The sequence below is a fragment of the Antechinus flavipes genome, chromosome 5 (assembly GCF_016432865.1).
Source record: "Antechinus flavipes isolate AdamAnt ecotype Samford, QLD, Australia chromosome 5, AdamAnt_v2, whole genome shotgun sequence".
In the NCBI taxonomy this organism is placed as follows: Eukaryota; Metazoa; Chordata; class Mammalia; order Dasyuromorphia; family Dasyuridae; genus Antechinus; species Antechinus flavipes.
In genome coordinates this window covers 292,618,120-292,633,700 of record NC_067402.1, presented here as the reverse complement: position 1 = coordinate 292,633,700, position 15,581 = coordinate 292,618,120, and the positions used below count along the sequence as shown (strand labels likewise).

Genomic DNA, 15,581 nt, shown 5'->3' with positions numbered 1-15,581 from the left:
TCTTGTGAGGGCACAGAGGATTGGGGCCAGAGGTGGGAACTGAACTAGAATCTGAGAATCTGAACCCAGTGAGGGCCCAACGGCGGGGGCCCATCTCCGCTTAGCTCCGCCTATTAGCGCAGGCCTGTCACACACAAGAATTCAGGTGCGATCCCCTTTCCTTTCACCCCGATCACGCTCGGGTTCCAGCAGGTGCGCGTGTTTTTGTAGGGGTGCCGTGCCGCCATCATGCCATGTGGCCCGGGAAAGTCCCTGCCATTCTGTGCCTCAGTTTCCTCTGCAGTGGAGCGAGAAGTGGGCCCTACAGACTGCTGGATCCCCTTCCGGCTCTGGTCCCTGTGAGAGACCTGTGAGTCTGGGGGGAAACATCATCGCCATCTGGGAGAGGGCAAACTGAAGCCCCTGAGACGGGGCGGATTTATTAAGGGTTGTACCATGGGAAGCATCTGCTGCCACTGGCTCAGTGACACCCTAGCCAAGTCCCTTCCCCTATCAGGCCTCAGTTTCCCAATCTGTAGAGTGAAAGTCTTTTCTGATGCCTTGGGAGGCGATCTGGGACTCCCACTCGCGGAGTCCGCTGGCCTCTGGCGTGCCGGCAGAAAGGAGCGCACAGAGGCGGGGACAGGACACAATGGTTTCTCCCCTTTGCCCGTTATTTTGGGAGACCCCGGCTTAGGACGGCCCCAAGGCCCCACAAGGACGGGTGAGGAGGAGCCGGGAGAGGTCCTGGCTCTGGGATTTTCCACGTGTCCTCCCCTCAGCCTCCATCCTCACTGACTTGTCAGGAAAACAAGCGAGCGGGGAGTCCAGATGGACGGAACAGCCCCCTGCCCGCTCGTGCCCACACCATCCGTATCGCGGCGGGCCACCCAGGAGGGTGGCAACAGGAAGCAGCCTCAGCAGCCCGGGCCCTGCCCGCCTCCTTTCGGATCCAATCTCTTCTGCCCCAGTCCATCCTCGGGGTGAAGAGCCAGCTCACCGGGGGAGAGTGGGGGTCTCGCCATCACCCCACGGGCCTGGCCCATGCCTCTGACAGAAGGCCCGGCTCTCCATCTGCCCGCTCCTCAGGAACAGCCGATGCCCCATCCAGCCACCCCCCGAGGCGCGCCTGGCACCAGCTGCCGGCCGAGCTGAGGGAATCCGGGCAGTCTGAGGATGGCCTGGCCCCCGCAGCCTGGCCCCCGCAACCCGGCCCCCGCAGCCCGGCCCCCGCAACCCGGCTCCCGCAGCCCGGCCCCCACAGTCCGGCCCCCTGCAGTCTGGCTCCCGCAGCCTGGCCCCTGCAGCCCAGCCCCCGCAGCCCGGCCCCCGCAGTCCGGCCCCCGCAGTCTGGCTCCCGCAGTCTGGCTCCCGCAGCCTGGCCCCTGCAGCCCGGCCCCCGCAGCCCGGCCCCCGCAGTCCGGCCCCCGCAGCCCGGCCCCCGCAGTCCGGCCCCCGCAGCCCAGCCTCCTCCTGCTCCTTCCCAAGGTCTCGGCCGTCTCAGCCCAGCGGGTCCCGGGGCTTCAGCCCCCAAGCCCTAGTCCCCTTGGACACTAGGCCTGTGCTCCCAAGTGGTGAATCCACCCACCTCTCCTCATCACCATCAGTGACAGTTTTTCAGAGCAACTTCTCCGTTGAGGGGCCCACAGAGCAGACAGGACTCCCCTAAGCCCAGGCCCCCATTCACCCTGGCCGTTGCTTACGGAACCTCCCTGACCCGGGGCAGGGGGGGGGGGCCAGGGAATGAGGAAGGGCTAGGGCCCCGGGGCTCCCGGTCACTCACGCTCCCCCGCCCAGAGATCCCCCCATTCGGGGATCAGTTCCCACCTTCCCGAAGGGCACTGCCAGGCGGGCACTGAAACAAGCAGAAGAAAGTGCCCCAGGAAGGAAACCATCTTGTAGCTGCTTCTGGGGAGGGGAGAGTAGAGAGGGAAGGGAGGAAAAAGGGGGAAAGAAGAGGAGAAAGACTGGGAGGAAATGTAAAGGGAGAGAGGGCGAGCCCCGGCCCTGCAGGGCAGCACAGCCCGACCCAGCCAGGTGGGAATGGAGGCCAGGATTGCCTTTGCCGCAAATACTTCACAAAAATAGCAAAGCCCACATTCCCAGGCCTGCTCGAGATAGGGAAAGACATGGCTCTCTCTCTCACACACACACACACACACACACACACACACACACACACGCAAGCCGTGCCCCAGAGCCTGGCACACACATACCCAAGTGCCCAGGGTCAAGCAGGCGGGTGGCCACCAGCACCACCCCCACTCCCGGCAGTCATGTGCTTCCAGCCCAGGTACGAGAGCCAGTCCTTCCTGTTTCTCAGGGTCACCCACAGGAAGTCAGGTGCGGGAACCCCAGCTCTTGTGCCGGCGTCCCACCCCCACAGGCAGCAACCCTCCTGCTGAGGCTGTGATCAGGCTGGCCAGACACCCAGGGCTTCTGCCTTCGGTCTCTCTGGGCCGCCCCGCAGAAGCCACACCCCCTGTGCTCTGGGCTGCTGCAGACCACTTAGCTAGTCACCCCTTTCTCTGAGTCTGAGGACCCCAAGCCGGTCCCTAGGTTACACAATTAGAATTTCAGGGTCCAAGGGAGCTATTCACCTTTTTCTCTGAGTCTGAGAACCCCCCGACCTCTAGGTCACACAATAAAACTTGGGGTCCAGGGGAGCTATTCACCCTTTTCTCTGAGTCTGAGGACCCCCCGACCTCTAGGTCACACAACAGAATTTGGGGTCCAGGGGAGCTATTCACCCTTTTCTCTGAGTCTGAGAACCCCCCGACCTCTAGGTCACACAATAAAATTTGGGATCCAGGGGAGCTATTCACCCTTTTCTCTGAGTCTGAGAACCCCCCGACCTCTAGGTCACACAATAAAATTTGGGATCCAGGGGAGCTATTCACCCTTTTCTCTGAGTCTGAGGACCCCCCGACCTCTAGGTCATACAACAGAATTTGGGGTCCAGGGGAGCTATTCACCCCTTTCTCTGAGTCTGAGGACCCCAAGTCGGTCCCTAGGTTACACAATTAGAATTTCAGGGTCCAAGGGAGCTATTCACCCTTTTCTCTGAGTCTGAGGACCCCCTGACCTCTAGGTCACACAACAGAATTTGGGGTCCAGGGGAGCTATTCACCCCTTTCTCTGAGTCTGAGGACCCCAAGTCAGTCCCTAGGTTACACAATTAGAATTTCAGGGTCCAAGGGAGCTATTCACCCTTTTCTCTGAGTCTGAGGACCCCCCAACCCGTAGGTCACACAATAGAATTTGGGGTCCAGGGGAGCTATTCACCCCTTTCTCTGAGTCTGAGGACCCCGGGCCCCAGGGGTCAGGGGAGCTCAAGTCCAAGCAGAGCTCTGAAAAGCACGCCTACTCTAAGCGAACCAAAATCATCCCTCCTTGGCTCGGAGCACTCTTACCGAAGGGAACTTCTCACAGTACCTGCTTTTCGTGGGCTCCCCCAGCCCATTCCCAGGGCTGGTTTGGGGCAGGCTGGGAAGGCCTAGGTCCAGGGCTTGGGATCTGCTTCCCGCTGCTCCTCCCGATCCCACCATCTTCTTCCCCATCCCTTGCCTGGGTTTACACTCCACCCCAAAAGGAAAGCTCCCTTCTTCCTTCCCCAGGGAGGTAGAATAGGGAGGGTCCCAAAGGCTCAATAATTATAAGCCCTTGGGGGGGGGGAGGGAAAGGGGCATTCACTGCAATGCGGAAGAGGAAGCCGGGTGCCCCTCCCCAAGTCCTCCACAGCCTCCCCCAAAAGGGGACCTTGGTGAGCTAGCAACCCTTATGGTCCTCAGCAACTAAAAGGGGAAGGAGAAGAATGAGCAGATTTGCATATGCTTTGCATAGAACACCCAAGCTTTCTCTGGCCTATTTCCTGGAAAATTCTGTTTCGGCCCCAAAAAGCCAAAGCAAACTAGGGGAGCATGAGGGGCCACATTTTAGGGAAGGCTCTTGGTGGGACACAGAAACGGGGACCCCGATTCGCTTGCTCTCGACCTCTCCTAATGAGATCCCAGATCAAACACGGATTTATTGACTGATCCAGAACCCAAGGAGAGGCTAAAGGTCTTTCACAGTACAGATGGGGAAACTGAGGGTGTTCATGGTACGGATGGGGAAACTGAGGCTGAGAAAACCAGGTCGAGGAACGGGTCACAAGCTACTCAGCTCTGGGCAGAATGAGAATCCACATTCCCCCGACTCCCCAAGATCGTCTCTTGAATCCATTACTTCATATTCCCACAAACTTGACCTCTCTATGAACCCTGTTCCCCAAGGGTAAAGTGAGGGTGCTGCCGGGAGTAGCTGAACCAGCCGGAAGGCTCCAGCCTTCCCTAGTGACAGGCCGGGGGCTCCGACGACAGAGGAAGCACTGAGAGGCGGACCTCCCCCCACCAGGAGCCCTTGCATCATCCGGGGTGGGGCAGACGGGCCCAGAACGGCGGGTCTGAAGTCAGGCTGATGAAAGAGCTTTGGTGGGGGCCTCCGGCCCCTCCCCCTCCTCATTCCAGAAGCCCCCAAACAGATGTGCACAGCTGGGGGCTGGGCTGAATAAAATACCATCTCCTTCCAGGCAGGGTCTCCCCTCCCCCCAGTAAGGGGGCCTGTCCTTGCCACACACATCTGGAAAACACCTGTCTGGAAGGCCCGGACCCCCAAGCCCACAGCCACCACTCGCCCCAGTCAGTCCCACACCATTAAGCAGCAGGACAGCGCTGGGCTGAACCCCAAGAGCCTCCGGCCATCGACAGCCTAAGAAAGATCAGCTGGGGTTCAGAGCAGTCTGGGCAACATTTAAGCTCTCTGGGACTCAGTGTCCCTGTTTATAAATATGAATATAAATGTCCTTTCCTCCTCTCTGTGTGATTCTCCAATATTCCTCCTGCAAGAGAACAGACCAACGCCCCCACTCTCCCAAGCACTGGAGGTTTCCTCTGATCTTAGTGCAGCAACAGACCGATGCCTAAGGAGGTAAGGAGGTCTCCATCACCAACAGCAGCTCACCCCTATCCTGCTAAGGGCTTCTGGGAAGTGGGCAGAGGCTTCTGGGAAGTGGGCCGATGGGACTTCCTACAAGCACCGGCAGGGGCAGGGTCCACTCCTGGGCCCCTCCCAGAAGAGTCCCTAATGGGAGAGCCACAGTAGCGCAGCCAGGGACAGGAGCGGAGCTGGGTGGGGCCGGGCCTCCTTCTAGGAACTCTGGCCGAGGCTGGGTGGGGAAGGGGGAAGGGATCTCAAAGCTCTAGACTGCATAGACTGGGATAAGTCACAACTCAAGGTCTTTGCCTTTGAACCTTGCAGTATTTGCTGAGGATCCTTTGAGAGCAGAGGATTAAAGAGGTCATGGAAGGGAAGAAGCGGGAAAGCACATTTTCCTGCTCTAAGTTTCCAAACACAGAGGGAAGGAGGGAAGGAGGGAAGGAGCTACTCCCCCTCACAGCCCTCCCCCTCCCCACACACACACAAAGCAAGCCCCCTGGCCAGAACTGGAGAGGAGGAGAAAGATGAGGAGTGGCTGAGACCCCTCAGGATGGAGCACACAGGGCCAGCCCATGTCAGGCCCAGGGTGTAAAGGGTTCCCCATGGGTGGGGACCCCCGGGAGTCTCAGAGACGGCTCCCGATACCAGAGAAGCTCCATCCCACAGAAGCTTCCAGCACAAAGAAGGCCTCCTTCCTGCATCCAGACCCTCCCCCCCCCCACCAAGCTCCCCAGGAAGTGCCTTTATAAAGTTATCTCCGGAGCTGGAATGTGAACTCCCTGAGGACAGGACGGGCTTTTGCAATGCTTTGTATTCCCAGCCCGATAAGTCCTGGGTGGGGCAGCAGATAGAGCTCCAGAAGGAGGCAATTTAAATCCAGCCAGGAAGATGGCATAGTTGTGTGACCCTGGATAAGTCACATAATCTGTCTCAATTTCCTCAGGCTAAAAGGGTGGCTCCTGGTCTCCCTGGGTTTTTATGAGGGTCAAGTGAGACACCGTGCCTAAAACGTGCTGACGATCCCTTCACGTCTTCTGCTAGTTGGGGCTGATTGTTTGAATCCACACCTCCCCCTCTCAGGCCTCTGGGATCATGAGTAACAAAATGAATTCTTCCTCCCCAAGCCAGCCCTCTACACAGGGCACAAGCTCCCTGACCCAGACTTCTCAGGGCCCCCACACCAAACTTTTAACAATCCTCCCCCTGAACTGATCCAGTGAACAAGTACAGGGGCAAAGGAGGCAGTCAGGGAGGACTTCCTGGAGAGGGGGGAACCTTACACCAGACCCCAAGACCAGGGCTGATAACTGGGGAGTAAAAGGGGAGAGGCGGGCACCCTACTCTTGGAAGGTGAGGAAACAAAGTGGAGAATCAGTCACTCGACATTTTCAGTTATATTTACTACCTTCTATGTGCCAGGTACCATGTTAACCATCAGAGATCCCAGAGGAGGATCTCTCTCTCTGTCTCTCTCTCTCTCTGTCTCTGTCTCTCTCTCTGTTTCTGTGTCCTCTCTATCTCTCTCTGCCTCTCCTCTCTATGTTTCTGTCTCTCTCACCATCCCTCTCTCTATCCCTCTGTCTTTGTCTCTCTATCCCTCTCTCTGTCTCTGTCTGTCTCTCTATCCCTCTCTGTGTCTCTCTCTCCTCTCTGTGTCTCTCTATCCCTCTGTCTCTCTATCCCTCTGTCTGTCTCTCTCCCCCTCATCTCTGTGTCTATCTCTCTCTCTATCCCTCTGTCTCTGTCTCAGTCTCTCTCTTCTCTGTGTCTGTGTGTCTCTCTCTATCCCTCTCTCAAAAAGGGGCTGAGGAAGGCTGAAGGCCTCTAGAGCCAGGGCCAAGCAGTTGTTCCAGATGGACTCCATGGGACCCTGGGTAATGGGTGTCAGGGACATGAGTCCTGGGGCCGCCTCTCTCCAGTCTGTCTGACGGCTTCTCGAGCTGGTCACTCGTTGCATCGGCTCAGCAAAGGGTCAGGAGGGCACCCCCGCACTCCTGCCCAGACCTACGGCCCAGAAGGGCCACCCCAAGGAGAGACTGTATACAGCTCCCTGGGCCCCTTGGGGATGGAGTACCCTGCAGTCCCTCCCTCTCTGCCAGAGGTACTAATAAGCTCAGACATCAACATCCTCTCTTTACAAATGGGGAAACTGAGGTCCAGAGAGCAGAAGAGATAGGATCAAGCTTAATCAATGATTTCAGCAGAGGTTGAGAAGTCTGTCTCCTCTAGACTCCCCGCTCAGAGCTACTACAGACATGGCCTGAGAACTCCCTGGAGTGGGGACTCTGCAATCTCCGGGAGGCTGGAAGCGAGTGGGGTTGAAGGCCCAGAACCTTAGGACAACCCTGAGCCTCTGGCTGCACAGCCCTCCTGACTCCTGCAGTCCCCTCCAGTTGGAAAATCTCTGCCTCCCCCCAAGCCTCCGAAGGACCAAATGTGGAGAGGTCACCTTGTCCGTGCCCCTGCCTGACTTTGAGGCCATAGAGAACAGGCTCGGCAGAGGCCCAGGGCCAGCAGCTTCAAGTATTCCCTTCCGGGCAGGACTTGAGGCTCAGGCCTCTCCAGGTGCGAAGCCCTGAAGGCCATCACCAGAATTCATTTGTTAGCTGTCAGACTTGGGAAGGATAAATAGATACAAACACGCACCAATAATCATGTATGCAAGTATGTATCCAGTCTCCAAGTCCAGGGAGGCTCAGGGCAAGGGTCTGCCCGGGAGGAGGAGCAGCTTGGGGGAGGGGCGGGAGGTACCACCACGTAGAGGCAAGTTCAGGGCTGGAGCCCGGGAGGCCAGAAGCCAAGGGGAACGGAAATGCTGGAGCCCTGGAATTGGACTTGATTCCACCCCCCTCTCTCGAAAGTTGATCAGCTACTTCTGCCTCTTCGGCAAAGCTTCTGCTCCTTCCTCTTCCACAATCAACTCAAATCACCGACCTTTGGATTCACGGAGTTGGGGGCGGAAGGTGGGGATGGGAAGGGGGGCTCGGAAAGTCCGGGGGGACCCCCGACAGGACAAGCCCCGTTCCCACCTAATACCCGCAACTAATCAGTCTGGAGGAAGGGGGGAAAGGGATTGGGGGGGGAGGGAAAGAGGGCGTCTGAGCTCCGCTACAAAGTTGGAGGAAGAAATCCCGAGGAGGCGGGAGGGCCGGAGGGAGGGCCAGAGGCCGCCGGATGGACAGCCAGTGGACTGGCCGGCCCCGAAAGTCCCAGTGGCCAGTTGGAGAGGGGGAAGCAGCGGCTCTTCAGAGCCTCAGCTCGGGGGCCCCTTCCACGGCCGGGGAGATCCCGGCCGCCCAGCGCCTCCTCCTCCTCCCGCTTTGTCTCCCCCTCTGCCCACTCAGCCTCCATGTTGCCCGACTCCCACCCGGCGGCCCACGGCTAGCGTCAGGGCGAGAACCGCGAGGGCGCGGGCTCCGGGAGGCTGTTTACAGAGGCCAGCCCACGTCCCCGCCGCACGACACCCGCCACAAGACCCAAGCCCAGCCCACACCCCGCAGCCCCGGTGCTGTGGGCAGGACCCGGGCGCCTGGACACCGGCGAGGGCTCAGTACCTGCATCTCTCACCGCGGCTGGCTCCGCCGCCCCCTGCCCCGCCGGTGCCCAGTGCCCGCTGCCTGCTGCTGGCGGCCAGCCGGCCCCGGCTCCCCCTGCGGGCTGCGCGCGGGCAAGGCTCGGCTGAGGAGTCCTGGCCGCTACCATGGAGATGGGTCTTTGTGTGGCCGGGGAAGGGGAGGGGCATCTGGGCCCCACGCCCACCGCCGGGGGAGGGGCCGCTCAGGCCCCCTCGGCCTCCCCCAGCCTGGTCCCGGACCAGCTCCCAAACCGTTCCCCTCTTCCTCTGGGCGCCAGGAACGGCGGTAGACAGGGAAGAGAGAGGCCCGGGGGCAGTGGGCAGGAAGACCTGGGTGCTCTGGGCCCCTGGGTGGAGGTGGAGGATGGGCGCTCGGAGGAGACACCCGATGGGAGGGAAGGGATTTGGGGAGAGGCGAGATTCGGGGTGACTGTTGGGCACAGTCCCAGGTGTTCGCGTGTCGGGGTGGGGGAGACCCTGGGCACCCCGTTATTGAGAATTAGGAGGGTTAGGGAGCCTTAGCGAGCACTGAGGAGCCTCCGCTTTAGGAAGGGGGTGAAGGATGGAAAACCATCCGGGGTGCGAGGAGATGAGGGGGAGGATCTGCCCAGGCCCCAGTCAGGTCCAGGGCCCAGGCGGGAGAGGGCCCACTTAATATTTGTTTTCTTAAACTCAGCCTTTGTCCCACATTCCTTCCTCCCTCCCTCTCCCTCCCTCTCCCTCCCTCAGGCGCCGGGACAAGAACACGGGAGGGACGGGACAGGAGCCACTGGCCTCGGCTCGGGCTCTGCCCAAGATCTGTCCCCAGCCGGCCTTGGGGGTGTGGGTGGAAGCCCTAAGAGACACCCAGAGCCCGGGCGCCCGGCCGGTCTCTCCAGCTGTATCATCCAGGCACCCCGCCTCCCCTCCTCCCCCCTCCCCCATACGTACACTTCGGATTCCAAACCCAGACAAGCCCCAGCAGGCCCCAGAGCCTTTTACTCTTCCGAAAAGGAGGGAAGATCAATCCCAGACCCTGCCCTACGGCCCGCCCTTTCCCACGGGGAGGGGGCGCCCGGGGCCCCACGGGCAGCTCTCCGCGACAGGGGAATGAAGGGGCCAGTCTCGGGCACGCGGAGGAGGCCGAACTCCTAAAGAGAGCCGGGCCCGGTCGGGCTGGGCTACGGGCCGGCCCCCCCGCCCCCCCGCGGAGATCGGGGAGACGGGGCGGGGTGGGGAGGGAGAGCACAGGGAGCGCCCACACCAGCGCGCCGGGACTCTGGACCTAGGCCTCTGGAGCCCGGCAGGCCACGCCGGACCCGGCCAGCCCCGCCCCGCCCCCGAACCAGAAACTTTTTCAATCAGTCCTGGGCCAACAGCCGATGTTCTCGGGAGAAGGGGGCCAGACGCGACTTGGGAGCCGGCATTCTGTCCGGCCCCCCACCCCTCGCTGGGAGAAGGGGAGTTTTCCTCTCCGGGGGGCTCCCCTCCCCAGGCTCCCAGCCCAAGCTGAACAGCAGCTCCTCAATGCCCCCCCCACAAACAGCAACTCCGCTCAGGTTCAAGAAGCAGACGAGCCTGATTCCTAGAGGCCCTTCCATTAAGGGGGACCTCCCTCCCGCGTCGCAGGCTCCCCAACAATGAGGGCGCCTCTAAAGCACCGCGATTCCCCCACGATTGGAGGCTCCCCAACAGCCAGATGCTCAGATTCCTCAAACACCAAGGATTCCTAACAAGAGCCCCGATAATCCGGCACCCCAGAATTCCCAACAACAACACTGATGCGCCCACAAACACGAGAATCCCCAGCATCCTCTCAGAGTCTGAAGCAGGATCCCCAACACCTGGAGTCTCCCCAGGATTGAGACTCGCCGACACCCCATCTTCCAACCCAGAGGACTGACCCCCCTTCGCGGCCGTGGGTCCTCCTGCGGGGCCTCCCGACCGGCCCAGCTGACAGCAGGCTCCGCCCGGGCCCACAGGGGCAGTTTCTGGGCCCCATTTGGGTCTCCCTGGACGGCCCCCCCCCCCCCCGGGGATCGGAACGCGGGAGCCGAGTCCCTCTTCTCCCACCCACCCCCAGCGGCTCCCCGCCGCTCCCCTCAACAGGTGGCGGCCCAGACCCCAGCCTTACCCGAGGTGGCGGCGACGGTGGCAGTGACGGTGGCGGTGGCCGCTCTCCCTCTGCGCGCGCTGCGCCCCTGCATGGCGGCCGGGCCCGCGGGCTGGGGGCGAGGGGGGCTCTCCCTGGGGCCGCTGCTGCCGCTGCCTGGGCTGCTCCGGCCGCTCCGCCTCGGCCCCGCGCTGCTCTCCCGGGGGCCTCCCGGCGCTCCCGCTCCCGCTCCCGCTCGCTCGCTCCCTCCCTGCCTCCTCCTTTTCTCCTCCCTGCCTCCTTCGCTCCCTTCTCTTCTCTCTGCTCCTCCTTCTCCCTCCTCCTTTCCCCCCCACGTCCTCCTCCTCCTCCTGATTCCTCTGCTTGCCTCCCCCCGCTAGGCCCCGCCTTTCAGGCCCCGCCCCATTCAGAGCCCCGCCCCCTCTGTCCTGCTGGCCCTGGGGGCTCTGCTCCAACCTGGCCAGCGCCTGCCGAAGCTGGGAGGAGGGGGTGGAGAGGGGGAGGACCGGAAACGGAAAGGTCGGTGCGAGGCGCTGGGGGCGGGGAGCCAGCGGAGCTCGACCCCCAGCCCTTACCCTAGAGCTTGTCTGCCTTCCCCTTTTCACTTCCCCCATCCGTGAATCCCTCCATCCCTGCATCCCTGCATCCCCTCCCGGCTTTGATCCCGGGCTTCTCATGGCCCCAGTCCGGCCCGCACCACGTCCTGACGCCCGGACCGCTTCGGGCTTGGCAAAAAGTAGCTCGCGATGGGACCCTCTGCCGGGCCCTTCCCCGCACCGAGCCTCAGTTACATCCTCTGCCACTCCGGGACCACACGGGGGAAGGGGGGCGTCCTCGTGCCCCCGGTGGGAGAAAAGCCTTTGTAATCCCTCACTCTCGGACTCCAGTGATGGGAGCCAGGCCGGCCAGAGAAGGGTGATAGGGACCATCTGGAAGGTGGGGGACTTGCCCTCACACCCCGAAGGATCCAGTGGCAGATTTAAGCTTGCTGGCTGGGAAACTAACACTCGGGGCAGAGCAGAAGGAATGTGGGCAACTGGGGAGGTAGTGAGTCTCCCCTCATCTGAGGGCGCCAAGCCCAGGCTGGAAAGGCAAATCCAGAGGAGGGGATGGGGCCGCCAGTTGCATCATGACTGCTAGCTCGTTTGAACATGAATGAGGCCAGAATTGGGGGATGGATAGAAAAGACAAACTAGGAAGACATTGAACCCAGGTGGTGGCTGGAAGTGAACTTCCCGTCCATGGAGGTCTTCAACGGGGATGTGGAGTCACAATGTTAGAAACAATCTAATTACTCATACTGGATGAACCGGATTGGAGGAGGGTCCCTTGGGGGGAATGGAGGGACATGGGGAGGGGGACTAGGGGTGACAGCAGGAGGAAGACTGGGGGTGGTAACAGAAAGGGGACTGGAGGTGATTTGGGGAGGGGGCTGAAGGTAACATGAGGGAGGAAGGCTGGAAGTGACAGCAGGGGAGGGGGCTGGAGGTGACAGCAGGGAAGGGGGCTGGAGGTGACAGCAGGGAAGAGGGCTGGAGGTGACATCAGGGAAGGGGGCTGGAGGTGACAGCAGGGGAGGGGGCTGGAGGTGACAGCAGGGAAGGGGGCTGGAGGTAACAGCAGGGGAGGGGGCTGGAGGTGACAGCAGAGGAGGGAGGCAATTCCTGAGCTCAGTCTTCAAAGGGAAAGTTTTGCTCATAGCAGAAAGACTGGGCTTGGGTTTTTGGTGGCTCTCCCTCTCTCTGTCTCTCCTTTCCACCATCATCCTAGGCCCTCTCCCACATGGGCATGGGCGTTCCCGGACCCCACCTTTCCCCTTCCCAGAAGCCCCCAGTCTGGACCCCTCTGCCAAGCAGATGCCATCAGTGATTCAGGCCACCCCGGCCTTTGACACCCAAAGCCCTGCGGCCTGCAACCTCCCGGGTCAGCACCGATGCCCTCACCCCCTGCCGGCCTCTCTGGGCAGCTCCCTCCCTCCAGGAGGTGAAGGACACGGGCATCTCTGGCAAGCCCACTTCTTCACAGGCTCTCATTGGCCCTTCTTGCTTCATTTCCATCTCACTTTCCCCAGCTCTGGGCCCTGCCCCCACAGGGAGCTCTCCAACCTCCTGATCTTTGCCCTGGAGAGAAAGTCTATGGCTCCAGTGCCCTTCCTCCCCTATCAGCAGCCCAGTGGTGCAGTGGGCAGAGCAGATTATAAATCTGGATTCTGGTGTGTAATCTCAGGCACATCTGCCTCAGTTTCCTCATCTGTAAAACTGGGAGAATAATAACACCTACCTGCTGGGATTGTGGGGAGGATCAATGAGTAAAGTGCTGATCCAGTGCCTGGCACTCAGTAGGTGGTTAATAAGTGCTTCTCTCTTCTTTCCACTGCTGCCCTCTAGAGGTAGTGTGGTGCTGCAGAAGGGCTCCGGAGGCCTCTGGGGCTGGCTCACCTGAGTGATGAAACCTGGCGCTTCTGGACTCTGCCCCTTGGGGTTCTATTAGACGGCCTCGAAGGCCCTTGACAGCTCTAAGAAATGTTCCCAGGATCTCTTGATGTGGGGGAGGGATCTGAGCCCCTCCCATCCCATCTCGGGGCCTCAGTTTCCTCATCTTTCAAGAGGGAGTGACACTCCTTTGGCTTTTTCCGCTCCCATGAAAGATGTAGGGAAAGGGGTTCTGAAAGCTTCCGCCTGGCAGTGTCCGGCCTGGAGGCAACCTCGGTTTCCTCCTCTCTGCTACTAGACCTCTCTCGACTGACTTCTCAGAGCCTGGGCCCTCTGTCAGGCTCCCTCCCCACGCCCCCAGGGAGACCACAGTCCTCCTCTGTCTCTGCCCCTGCCCCGGTGACCTGAGGAGTCTTCCTCACTGCCCTGCCCTAAGGTTGGACACGAGGGCCTCCTGAGCTCTCCCAGGCTCCCCTTTCTCCCACCCCCGCCTTCCCTCCCTGCTCCTGCAGGAGCCACACACCTGATGCCCTTCTCCCTGGTTCCCAGCTCCCTCCTCCTCCCCCCTCCCGCTGAACTCCAGACCCCAGGAGGGCCTTTATTTTCAAAGACAAAGAGAAGCTTCATATTCTGAAATGATGCAAGAGGGAAGGGCACTGGGTATGAGAGGCCCGGTTAGCCGGGCCCAGAATCAGAACCAGCCCCAGAAAGGCAGGCCCTGTGGCCCAAGAGAAGCCTTACTGACCAGGCCAGCCGCCCATCAGGATCCCCCAGGAGGAGCTCTGGCTTTTTGGTGGTCCCTTTGGGTGATTCCCCAGGCAGGAGAGGAAAGACAGAAGGAGAGACAGAGACAGAAGAGAGAGAGAGAGAAAGATGGGGGAAGAGAAGGGAGAGAGAGATGGGAAAGAGACACAGAGATGGAGAGAGAGAGGCAGGAGGAGAGAAAAGGACAGACAGCAGATAGAGAGATGGGAGAGGGGAGATGGAGGAAAAGAGACAGAGACAGAGGAGAGACACAGAAACTCTAGCCCAAAGGAGGCAGGTTCAGGGCCTTTCTTCAGCCCTTCCACCAATGGTTCAGTCTTTCCACTCCTTCATTCCTCCCATGAGAATCTGGATGCCAAAGCTTTCCCGGGCTCCTCCCTGGCTGGGGCTTCCTCAGCGATCACACATAGTCAGACACAGGAGCATGTGCTAGTCCCAACACACAGATGTGTGTGGTCACACATCTGTACACACACACACACATTCCCCCCTTCCCCCCTCCCCGTGTCTTTTTCTTCTCTGTCTCTCTGTCTCTCTCCTTTGTCTCTCAATCTCTGTCTCCTCTTCCCCTCCCTCCCCCACTGAGGAGCTCTTGTCTACACAGCAGGCTGCACTGATGTGGGTAGGGAGAGGTGTCTGGTACAGCATCACTCCCAGAAGCCTCTGGGTTAGAGCCTGTGGCCCAGGCTTCTCCTCTGCCATCACCGGGGACACAATCGGGACAGCTCGGGCTCATTGCCCTTACCTCTATCCAGATGTGCACACAGACATCCACAGCTGGGATTTTCCTCTCCAGCCCCCCTTCCCAGCTCACGCGTGTCATCTCTGACACTCTAGACTGCCTGACGGGGAGGTGGGGATCAGGACCTGGGGGAGAGGGCAGACGGGGCCAGATGCATTATCCTCCAGAACACCCCACAGCCCGGCCAGGCACACAGCTGGAGGCGGCTAGCCCCTGGAACCAGAGGGGAAAAAGTGCAGGGAAGGGAGGAGAGACCTGATTTGTGGGGGTGGGGGACCAGGGGCATGAGGGGGTGGGAAGACTCCATCCTCCAGGGACCCATCCTCCTTGGCCCCCCTCCAGTGGAGGTGACTCAGCCTCCCCCAGGGCCCAATTTATGTCTATTAAGTAGCCAATCGATGGATGGATCCTTTTCAGGAAAATGGACCTGGAATCAATTACACAAAAGCAGCAGCTTGGGGGCTTCCTGTGGTGACTAAGCCCCTGGGCTTGGCTGCCCTGACATCAGTGAATGAAACTGAGGGGAGAGAAGGCTTTGGAAATGGCCCCGAAATTTTGGAAGCGGTGACCCATGGGAGGAGCATGCACTGGCCCTGTCCCCACTCCCCTTGGAAGCACTTTGTGACTCACTCTCTCCCTCCCATACCCATAAGCACCCCTTGGGTGCCCAGCCCCCCAAAGAGGAAGGGACTCTGGCATCCTCTGGCCTTCCTGCTCCCCTGAGCGGATCTCCTCCTCTGGCCAGTGGGGAGGAACTGTGGCAGGTGCAAATGAGGATGGAGGGAGGTATGAAATGGCCCGACTTTAGGCAAATTAATTCAGCAGTGGAGGGGAGGGTGACTTGGAGGGGGTAAACAGGAAGGGACATGGGTGGTCACTCGAGTTCTAACTGCTCTCTAAGCTAGGGGTCATCCAGCTGCTGCTTTGATTATCCAGTGCCTGTGAGCTCACTCCTTAACAAAGCGGCCCCCCCTTTTTAAAAATCTGCTCTCTATCAATTCTGTTTAAGCCAACAAAAAT

General features: G+C 60.3%; 1 protein-coding gene across 1 annotated transcript in view; it reads right to left on the bottom strand.

Annotated features, from left to right (window-relative positions):
* Nucleotides 1-11,016, bottom strand: part of PLXNB2 (plexin B2) — a 90,100-nt gene extending 79,084 nt beyond the window's left edge. The window contains exon 1 of the mRNA XM_051962604.1: nt 10,644-11,016. The gene's annotated coding sequence lies outside the window, so the exon portion shown is untranslated. The remainder of the gene's footprint in view (nt 1-10,643) is intronic.
* Nucleotides 11,017-15,581: the final 4,565 nt, after the last annotated feature.